Source organism: Entelurus aequoreus, linkage group LG03, assembly GCF_033978785.1.
Source record: "Entelurus aequoreus isolate RoL-2023_Sb linkage group LG03, RoL_Eaeq_v1.1, whole genome shotgun sequence".
In the NCBI taxonomy this organism is placed as follows: domain Eukaryota; kingdom Metazoa; phylum Chordata; class Actinopteri; order Syngnathiformes; family Syngnathidae; genus Entelurus; species Entelurus aequoreus.
The window spans coordinates 13,001,422-13,013,439 of NC_084733.1; the positions used below are offsets into that span (position 1 = coordinate 13,001,422).

At 37.7% G+C, this 12,018-nt stretch overlaps 1 protein-coding gene across 5 annotated transcripts in view; it reads right to left on the reverse strand.

The window, feature by feature from the left end:
- Positions 1-12,018, reverse strand: part of slc8a3 (solute carrier family 8 member 3) — a 162,384-nt gene that overhangs the window by 84,399 nt on the left and 65,967 nt on the right. The window lies entirely within an intron of this gene.

Consider the following 12,018-nt stretch of genomic DNA (forward strand, 5'->3'; position numbering starts at 1 on the left):
TGTTTTTTAACACACCTGTTTTTACTACACTTGTTTTAAAATATACCTGTTTTTACTACACCTGTTTTAAAATATACCTCTTTTTACTACACCTGTTTTAAAATATACCCGTTTTTACTACACTTGTTATAAATATACCTGTTTTTACTACACTTGTTTTAGAATATACTTGTTTTAACACACCTGTTTTAGAATATACCTGTTTTACTTCACTTGTTTTAAAATATACCTGTTTTTTAACACACTTGTCTTAAAATATACCTGTTTTACTACACCTGTTTTAAAATACTTTTAAATAGATGTGCTTTTTAATAGATGTGTTTTTTTAATTCACTGCTGTTACTGTGCGATCATTAATGCTAAATGACTGACATAAAGACGCTACATTGCCTGTCGGCCCTCAGGTTCCAAAACTGAACTGTGTCACTATTAGTGTGTGTGTGTGTGTGGGTGTGTTTGTGTGTATGTGTGTATGTGTTTGTGTGTGTATCCCCAGGCTGTGACTAGAGATCAACATTTCATGCTGTGTATTCATGTATTTTTTTCTGTTGCCATTGAATGTCACGGGTAAAAAGACACACACACACACACACACACACACACACACACACACACACACACACACACACACACACACACACACACACACACACACACACACACACACACACACACAACATGCAAGCACGCGCCCCCGGAGAGACACGTCCCTGACTATTTTTAGAAGTGTGTCTTCCTCCGCCTGGCTCATCTCTTAACAGTCATGTTGTCTACAACACATCTAATGCTAATGCTAATGTGCTACATGTACGCACACACAACATCGAGTGCAAGCAGCCAACCAGAACAAAGATAGGGGATACACAACATATATATATATATATATATATATATATATATATATATATATATATATATATATATATATATATATATATATATATATATATATATATATATATATATATATATATATATATATACACACAGTATGCATCTATTTGTCTCACACTGAGACAATGTACAAACCCCAAAACCAGTGAAGTTGGCACGTTGTGTAAATGGTAAATAACAGTTTAAGAACAACATTTCTCAACCAGCTATTGCAAGGAATTTAAGGATTTCACCATCTACGGTCCGTAATATCATCAAAAGGTTCAAAGAATCTGGAGAAATCACTGCACGTAAGCGACAAGGCCGAAAACCATCATCGAATGCCCGTGACTTTCGATCCCTGAGGCGGTACTGCATCAAAAAGCGACATCAGTGTGTAAAGGATATCACCACATGGGCTCAGGAACACTTCAGAAAACTACTGTCAGTAACTACAGTTTGTCGCTACATCTGTAAGTGCAAGTTAAAACTCTACTATGCAAAGCGAAAGCCATTTATCAACAACACCCAGAAACGCTGCTAGCTTCGCTGGGTCCGAGCTCATCGAAGATGGACTGATGCAACGTGCAAAAGTGTTCTGTGATCTGACGAGTCCACATTTCAAATTGTTTTTGGAAACTGTGGACGTCGTGTCCTCCGGACCAAATAGGAAAAGAACCATAGGGGAAAAGTTGAAAAGCCAGCATCTGTGATGGTATGGGGGTGTGTAAGTTATGGAACGCCCATAACGTTTTGTACTCAACAAATAGTTTTCAGAAAACACTGGTAAGGTGTGTTATTGTTTGTGCTATGGCGCCATCTTTTGGATTACTTTACTCCCTCCAGGTGCTGCGGGTTGAACATGTACTTCCCGTGCCATGCCTTGAACCGGAAGTCTAACCGTTTGTAGCATTCCTACTTGTATGGATTCTTCATTCATCACTCCAAAGAACATTTGCAAGTTTTACGATATAACTAAAATTCCTTATACTTACTAATCCGTCCCATGTGTGTTGTCTTGTGGAGTGTTTTCATTCATATTTGTACGTGCTATCGTACAGTAATCAAGCTAGCGTCATTAGCTTTAGGCAAGGCAAGGCAAGGCAACTTTATTTGTATAGCGCTTTTCATACACAAGGCAGACTCAAAGTGCTTCACAGACAACAAAGTGAAATGAAAGAAAATAAAAGCAAAATTAAAATGCAGACAATAAAAATAAAAATAAAAAAAATAAAAACAGTGCAGACGTTAAAAGTTAAAAGATTAAAAGATTTAGCTGAAAGCTAAGGTGAACATAAAAGTCTTCAGTCTAGTTTTAAAAGTAGTGAGAGTTGGGGAGAGTCTGACATCTTCAGGAAGTTTATTCCAGCTATGTGTTGCATAGTGACTGAATGATGATCTCCCTTGATTTGAGTTTACTCTTGGAACCGCTAACAGATTGGTCTCAGAAGATCTTAGTGATCTAGAGGGCGTATATAGTGGGAGCATATCAGTGATATACTTGGGCCCTAGACCATGTAGTGATTTATATGTGAGCAGGAGGATTTTGAAATCTATTCTCTGATGCTTTAGCGAATATGCTAACATGTTTACAAGTGTCTGCGTTGGTATTATTAACTTACAATGGCATTCTTTTTGTATTTGTTTTAGTTTCACAAATTCACCAAAACGGAGTTATTGAGTCTGTTGTTCTTAACCTTGTTGGAGGTACCGAACCCCACCAGTTTCAGATGCGCATTCACCGAACCCTTCTTTTTTTTCCAATTCAAGACAAAGTTATTATATGTTTTTGGTAACACTTTAGTATGGGGAACATATTCTAAGTAACAAAGACTTAATTTAGAGTTATTTGGTTAGGGTTAGGGTAGGGTTCGGGTTAGGGTTAGGGTTAGGGTTAGGGTTCGGGTTAGGGCCAGGGTTAGAGGGTTAGGGTTATAATAAGGCCATGCCGAATAAGGCATTAATAAGTACTTAATAATGACTAGATAAGAGCCAATATGTTACTAATTTGCATGTTAATAAGCAACTAATTAATGGTGAATATGTTCCCCATACTAAAGTGTTACCATGTTTTATTACTGGTGCACAAAATGAACCGCGCATGAACATCACCTTGTTCAAACAACAAAACCAACACACTGCATAAACTCACAACAAATTACACACCTGCAAATCAGTCAGCTGTTGCCGTATCCGTAATATAATAATAGGGAGAAGTTTTTATTTACACGATGAGTCGGGTGTGTCTTGACCTCCACCGAACCCCTGAGCCCGACTCACCCAACCCCTAGGGTTCAATCGAACCCAGGTTAAGAACCACTGGAACTTTAGCTGATTGGAGAGTAGCTTCCGCTGCTAGTGTGTCGGAGACGACGACTTTCGTTTTGTTTGATCAGCCGTTTTACTGCCGTGATGTCAGTGATTGAAGAGCTGTCCGGCAGCAGTCAGGCTGGCAAACAAGAGACATGCTAGCACAGCAGCGAGGTGCTAAAAGGTGCTTAGAGCTGCTCGCCAAGAACGGGGGGACGCGAGGGGAAGTCGGTCAAGAGGACAGTCCTTGGAGGAGGGAGGTGATGGATTCGTTCTCAAGTCGCTTTTCTCGGGCGTTGTGACATTTGTTGAAAGCCTCTGGAGGAGCTTCTCCACAGCGGAACATTATCGCAGTGTTCCGCCTCAGCCTTTTTCTTTTATCTCAGTAAACAAAAGTAAACATGTTCTTTATCTGCTGAATACTGCTGACATCATTTCAGCTGTTTGTGTGCGTGTAGCCTCAATGCTAATGAGCCGTGTGTGTGTGTGTGTGTGTGTTTGTGTGTGTGTGTGTAGCTTTAAGGCCACTGAGCCGTGTGTGTACACAAGGCTGCCAAGTTTCAGAAAATAACAAGACTGGGACTTAAAAATGTTAACCTTTTCTAACAACGATTTATACTTAAGACTGATATTCTCACCTCCGACAGCTCCGTGTTAATTAACCAGAAATTAGAAGTGAAAAACCTCTCCACTGTTTTCTCCGCTGGCTCTTCTGTCTCATCCTCTGCGTCTGTGTTCTCAATTTGTATCTCTTCTACAACTGTCCTCAATCTCTTCAGATCGCTCTTCATCTTCCTGTGTTGCCAACTCCTCAGTAAGGAAAGTAGTTATTGGGTTAGGGTTAGGGTTATAAAAGTTGCTAGTTGTTGATAGATGACATCATTGCCTCATTTGCATGATTGATTACAATGGACTAGTGTTACCCGATACCAACATTTTGGTACCAATACCTGTCAGAATAATTGTATCTAAGTTATCACAAAACTTTGTGTTGCCATGAGTTCCAGGTGAAAAGACAAAAGCTGTCTTTGCTCCTACCAAAAAGAAGGCTTGTAAAACTCCACTGTGTAGGATGGGAAGCAACATGAAGGTGTTCTGTTCCTTTGATGTATTGTAATCCACAGAAAGATTTTGTCTTGACCCGAGATCTACAAAGCGGAGAAATCTCCAAGAACTTCTTCTTTGAACTGTTTTACAACCTTTTCTTTGAGCCGTTTTGTGATAAGGGCGAGGGCTGTTTACGACCCCCCTCCCTTAGAAACAGCTGTAGCCATGTAATCAGGGAAAGTCCAAATAAAAGAAGAGGCGTACAATCTTTCGTCAGAGCGTGGTGGAACTGTACAAAGAGTACAGTCCAGACCCAATGATAAATGGGTTATACTTGTATAGCGCTTTTCTACCTTCAAGGTACTCAAAGCGCTTTGACAGTATTTCCACATTCACCCATTCACACACACATTCACACACTGATGGCGGGAGCTGCCATGCAAGGCGCTAACCAGCAGCCATCAGAGGCAAAGGGTGAAGTGTCTTGCCCAAGGACACAACGGACGTGACTAGGAAGGTAGAAGGTGGGAATTGAACCCCAGTAACCAGCAACACTCCGATTGCTGGCACAGCCACTCTACCAACTTCGCCACGCCGTCCCTCTCAATTGAGCCAAATTTAATTCTGTCTCTGTTTAATTCCTTGCTTCTTGTCTTGTTTAATAGATGTCATCAGTGTTTGAACCTGACAATACCAAAATTATTTTTGAAACGTTTCGGTACTTTTCTAAATAAAGGGGACCACAAAAAATTTCATTATTGGGGACGGCGTGGCGCAGTTGGGAGAGTGGCCGTGCCATCAACCTGAGGGTTCCTGGTTCGATCCCCACCTTCTACCAACTTCGTCACGTCTGTTGTGTCCTTGAGCAAGACACTTCACCCTTGCTCCTGATGGGTCGTGGTTAGGGCCTTGCATGGCAGCTCCCGCCATCAGTGTGTGAATGTGTGTGTGAATGGGTGAATGTGGAAATAGTGTCAAAGCGCTTTGAGTACCTTGAAGGTAGAAAAGCGCTATACAAGTATAACCCATTTACCCATATTGTCTTTATTTTAACAAAAAATCTTAGGGTACATTAAACATATGTTTCTTTTTGCAAGTTTGTCCTTAAACAAAATAGTGAACATACAAGACAACTTGTCTTTTTAGTAGTAAGTAAACAAACAAAGACTCCTAATTTAGCTGCTGACATATGCAGTAACATATTGTGTCATGTATCATTCTATTATTTAGTCAACATCATTAAGATGCGTGGACAGCAACTTTTACCTCTTATTTCCAAAATTGTGTACACTACTGAATTGGGGTCTTATGGCCGCTTATGTGGACACTTATACTGCCATCTGGTGGTGTCAGAAGAGTATAAAAATACAATGGAATTTGGAAAAAAAAGTGTAAAAATAAAAATTTGCATGAAGTACACGTTTGTGTACTTATGGACTAAGTACATCATATCAAAAGATGATTTTTAGTTTTTATTCTAATTAGGGTCCAATAAGCCCAAATAGCAAAGAGAAATAAAAAAAAGCATGTAAACAAACAGCTTGGGCCTTAAGAGGTTAAGGACAAGTGGTAGAAAATTAATTATTAATCTACATGTTCATTTACTGTTAATATCTGCCCACGTTCTCTTTTAACATGTTCTATCTACACTTCTGTTAAAATGTAATAATACTTTATTCTTCTGTTTGATACTTTACATTAGTTTTGGATGATACCACAAATTTGGGTATCAATCCAATACCAAGTCGTTACAGGATCATACATTGGTCGTATTCAAAGTCCTCATGTGTTCAGGGACATATTTCCTGAGTTTATAAACTAAAGATGTTGTGATGCCAAAAAATATCGACGTAATCATAGAAGTATCGACTTGATATGCTACTGTACTTGGTATCATTACAGTGGATGTTAGGTGTAGATCCACCCTCAGTGTTTGTTTACATTTTGACGCCGGTGAGCTACGGTGTGTAGTGAAACATGTTTAGTTATTCCTTGTCCTGCAGGGATGATACTTGTAAGAAACGGACTGCTACTTTTCAGAGTATCGCGGTACTATACTAATACCGGTATACCGTACAACCCTACAATGGACGCTGTATGAAAGAGGAGCAACGTGGTGAGAGACGTAAAAAGTGAGTTAAAAAATGCAAATTATGATTAGAACTGTAAATTAATTGTCTTCTGTTTAGTCTTAGTTTAGTTGTATTTTCATTTGTTCTACTTTTGTTAAATGTTAGAGTATCAAATTTGATCAAAAGACGGAAGGGTTGTGATATTCACAAACTAACCAAATCCATTGACTGGCTCATTAACGTGAACGATTGGTTTATTTTTATTGGAAGTGTGACAGTCAGTACATGCACTAAATTAGTCCGTTTTCTCAAACAGTTAGGCTCTAAATAAGCCTCCTGCAACCAATGGAAACACCATAATCCGACTGTGTTCGGTTTTTGAAAAGTCGGTCTAACTATTTATTTACTATTTATTATTTAATTTAATTTATTTATTTAATTTAATTTAATTTAATTTATTTACTACTATTTAATTTATTTACTATTTAATTACTATTTAATTTTATTTATTTAATATTTATTATTTAATTTAATTTAATTTAATTATTTAATTTACTATTTATTATTTAATTGGTAAAAAGCAGGCAGAAGAGAACCCTTCGTATTGCGCATGCGCCAGCCTCAACGCGTGGGATACAACCCGGAAGCAGATGCCATTCAATGAAAACAATTGTAATAAAAAGGAGCAGCATCTCCTCATCCGTGGCTAACTAGTGCAATAACAACGCCCGAAATTTGTCTCGTGAAAACCGTCCGACCGGAACTCTCTAATAACTAAAGTTCCTTGGGTGAATAATGTAAACTCACTACACCGGTATGTTTTAGCGCTTTCATGGCGAGTTTACTGACAGACATAAGTAAGAACTTTACACTACTTTATATTAGAAATGGCAACAGCGCAGGATGAATGTCCCATAACAAGAAGGTAGAGAAAAAGAAAAAGCTTATCGACTACGGACCACAAAGGCGGATGCGCACAATTATTCAGGACTTAAGCAGATCCCAAATACAGATCAGCAGGTACCAGAAGGTAAGAAAAGTTGCCTTTGCATAATATTGCGAAACAAAACGCTAGATAATACACTACCGTTCAAAAGTTTGGGGTCACATTGAAATGTCCTTATTTTTGAAGGAAAAGCACTGTACTTTTCAATGAAGATAACTCTAAATTAGTCTTATCTTTAAAGAAATACACTCTATACATTGGTAATGTGGTAAATGACTATTCTAGCTGCAAATGTCTGGTTTTTGGTGCAATATCTACATAGGTGTATAGAGGCCCATTTCCAGAAACTATCACTCCAGTGTTCTAATGGTACAATGTGTTTGCTCATTGGCTCAGAAGGCTAATTGATGATTAGAAAAGCCTTGTGCAATCATGTTCACACATCTGAAAATAGTTTAGCTCGTTACAGAAGCTACAAAACTGACCTTCCTTTGAGCAGATTGAGTTTCTGGAGCATCACATTTGTGGGGTCAATTAAACGCTCAAAATGGCCAGAAAAAGAGAACTTTCATCTGAAACTTGACAGTCTATTGTTGTTCTTAGAAATGAAGGCTATTCCACAAAATTGTTTGGGTGACCCCAAACTTTTGAACGGTAGTGTATGTCTTACCTTATACGTTTATTTGCTTCACAAATTAAAAGAACAGAACATTTTGAAGTGCATCGATGGTAGAAAAACAGATGCAAGAGATTTATTGAAGAAGGTAGCTAAGGAAATGTAGAATGTCGGCTTCATTCGGACTCCCGAACTAAATAGGAATGAGATGAAATAGAATGAAGCAGGTATATTAAAGGCGAACAAAGAGTACACAAAGCTCTTTACGCTGCATTTGTGCACTCAAAACTGATGAACTTTCAGCACAACTTCCTCAGTCGGGGCACGAACGGTCTATTCCTTCGGATTTAAAACTCCTTCCATCAATCCACTGAGTCTTTTGGATGAACTTTAAGACATTTCAAAGTTTTGTTTCCATGATTTTTGTCCGAAAATTCCCTCGAAAAAACTCTTCCGCCGGTCTTTCATTGCATCCGACCTGCATCCGTCCAGATACATTCCTTGGTACCAGCGTCATGTTCGTAGCGCAATCCAAGATAATTTATTGATGCTGTCTGCTATTTAACATAAACATAGACATTAGACATAATAGTTGTAATCTGTGGCAATATTACAGCGGACATCACTTAAAAACAAGTTGCAAGGATCCGCAAATCCTAGTGTGACGTCATAGGTCAACCGGAAAAAATAATTCAGTTATCATTTATTATCATTATCCACGGTAAAACGAATAAGCGCCCCCCCAATGTACGGGAGGCGCTTAGCGCAGTGGTTCTCAAATGGGGGTACGCGAAGGTATGCCAAGGGGTACGTGAGATTTTTTTTAAATGTCTTGTCAAAAAGAACTGTGAAAAGAAATGCAACAATGCAATATTCAGTGTTGACAGCTAGATTTTTTGTGGACATGTTCCATAAATATTGATGTTAGAGATTTATTTTTTTGTGAAGAAATTTTTAGAATTAAGTTCATGAATCCAGATGGATCTCTATTACAATCCCCAAAGAGGGCACTTTAAGTTGATGATTACTTCTATGTGTAGAAATCTTTATTTATAATTGAATCACTTGTTTATTTTTCAACAAGTTTTTAGTTATTTTTATATCTTTTTTTCCAAATAGTTCAAGAAAGACCACAACAAATGAGCAATATTTTTGCACTGTTATACAATTTAAAGGCCTACTGAAACCCACTACTACTGACCACGCAGTCTGATAGTTTATACATCAATGATGAAATCTTAACATTGCAACACATGCCAATACGGCCGGGTTAACTTATAAAGTGCAATTTTAAATTTCCCGCTAAACTTCCGGTTGAAAATTCCTTTGGAGGATGACGTATGCGCGTGACGTAGCCAGTTTAACAGAGGTATGGCTTCTCCATTGAAGCCAATACCAAATAGCTCTGTTTTCATGTCATTATTCCACAGTATTCTGGACATCTGTGTTGGTGAATCTGTTGCAATTTGTTCATTGCATTATGGAGAAAGAAGCTGAGCAAGCAAAGAAGAAAGTTGTCGGTGCGAAGCGGAGTATTTTGCGAGAGAATTCAGCAACACAACACAGTCGGTGTTTCTTTGTTTACATTCCCGAAAGATGCAGTCAAGATCGAAGAACTCGGACAACAGAGGACTTTGATTTGGATACACAGACGCGATACCGTGAGTACGCTTCCAAACATTTGATCGCTTGCTATAACTAGCTCGAGCTAGTAGCTAGGAGCTAGGAGCTAGCATAACAAACACCTAGGTGTTTGTTATGCGGGATTAATTTGTGGCATATTAAATATAAGCCTGGTTGTGTTGTGGCTAATAGAATATATATATGTCTTGTGTTTATTTACTGTTGTAGTCATTCCCAGCTGAATATCAGGTCACCCCCGGCTCTCACAGCATCTTCCCTATCTGAATAGCTTTCACTCCCCACTAGTCCTTCACTTGCACTTTCCTCATCCACAAATCTTTCATCCTCGCTCAAATTAATGGGGAAATCGTCGCTTTCTCGGTCCGAATCTCTCTCACTTCTGGCGGCCATCATTGTAAACAATAGGGAACTTTGCGGATATGTTCACCCGACTACGTCACGCTACTTCCGGTAGTGGCAAGCCTTTTTTTTATCAGATACCAAAAGTTGCGATCTTTATCGTCGTTGTTCTATACTTAATCCTTTCAGCAAAAATATGGCAATATCGCGAAATGATCAAGTATGACACATAGAATAGATCTGCTATCCCCGTTTAAATTTAAAAAAAAAAATTTCAGTAGGCCTTTAATAAATCAGAAACTGAATACATAGTGCTGTATTTTACTTCTTTTCAGGGGCGTCACTAGCTTTTAAGGACAGGGGGGGCTTAGCCCCCAGGAGATGCACAGGATGCGAGCGAACGTAGCGCACGAGCACAAAACTTCACAAACGGCTAACAAAGACTTAGAAATTAATCATTGTTATTATTATTATTTCAGTGGGTTTATTTTCAATCTGTGTTCAGTACAACAACAAACATGGGTTTGCACAGTGACATTTTGTTTACAGCATCAACAAGAAACAATTACTTGCATGATCCTTCAAGATACACTGAAACACAATGAAAGTCATGGCATTAGCCTCTATGTTATTCATTCACAACATAGAGGCTAATGACACCACTTTAGCTCACAATACAATAATTGTTTGTTCCCAAATATTTTGAAGTTGCACAGATTGCATTTTGGGCACATATGTGACTAAAATGGTTGTAAATTCAAGCCCTGGAAATATTATTATAATATAAATATTAATATAATATAATATCTGGATCGGGATAATTTGGCTTTTATATATATATATATATATATATATATATATATATATATATATATATATATATATATATATATATATATATATATATATATATATATATATATATATATATATATATATATATATATATATATATTTATATATATTATGGCAAGCCGTTAAGGAAATTAAATATATTTGGAAGTCTGAATAGAAATGAGAAAGGTTTATATATACTGTAAATAAGAAAGACTTAGAGTCCGTCTGCTTATCTGAAAAAGAGCCAAAGCTGTCAAAGAGCTGAGGGACCATCTTCAAAGTGCAATGCTGAAACAAATAATGCAAACAATAAAATGTAACTTCCAGGGCTTGTGATTAGCGTAGTCCCATCGTCCCGGGGACGGTAAAAAAAATGCACGGGACGAAATTAAATGCTCCCCGGGACGACGGCTTTTAACCATTTTTTTCCTTTTTCTTTTTATGTATTTATTCATTTTACATTTTATATTAAATGTCTTGGTTTTTCCACCCTCTGAAAATCCTATGAAATGTTTAACAAGCCATCCTATAATAATACAACAGCTATTAATGTAACAATACAATAAAACAAATATATTTAATGATGTTTTTTTCATTATTTTAACAATAGGCTAATGTATATTACTTTATATAGATTGTACAAGAAACACAAAACTTAAAAACTAAATTATTTACAATTGCAGACACAAGGTTCTTGTTCTGCAGTGCTGTGTGCTAATGTGCTTCGTACACCTGCGGGACCGCAAGCAAGGTCGCAGAGAAAATGCGAACTGGATTTTGAGTGATGTGGGCATTTTCTATATGAACAAGTCCAACGACCGCAAGCAAGGTCGCAGAGAAAATGCGGACTGGATTTTGAGTGATGTGGGCATTTTCTATATGAACAAGTGGAATGGATTGGATACCGACACACTAAAGGGGCTCTCTACCTTACGCTATGAAGTGAGGGGAAACTGAGTGAATAATGACAGGTTATATGATTATTTATTCAAACTCATATTCGGGCCACTTTATAATGAATATGTCGGCATGTATTTTTAAACACCAAATTATTTAGGGGGGCTTTAGAACATTTTAGGGGGGCTTGAGCCCCCTTAAAATAGGCCTAACAACGCCAATGCTTCTTTATCTCTTTTTTTCAACCAAAAATGCTTTGCTCTGATTAGGGGGTACTTGAATTAAAAAAAATTTCACAGGGGGTACATCACTTAAAAAAGGTTGAGAACCACTGGCTTAGCGTATGACCAATAGAGAGAGCGTATATGTAGCCGAGCTAAATTTTATTTTATTTTATTTTAATTTTGGTCAATTATTCACATCATTTTTTGTTGTGA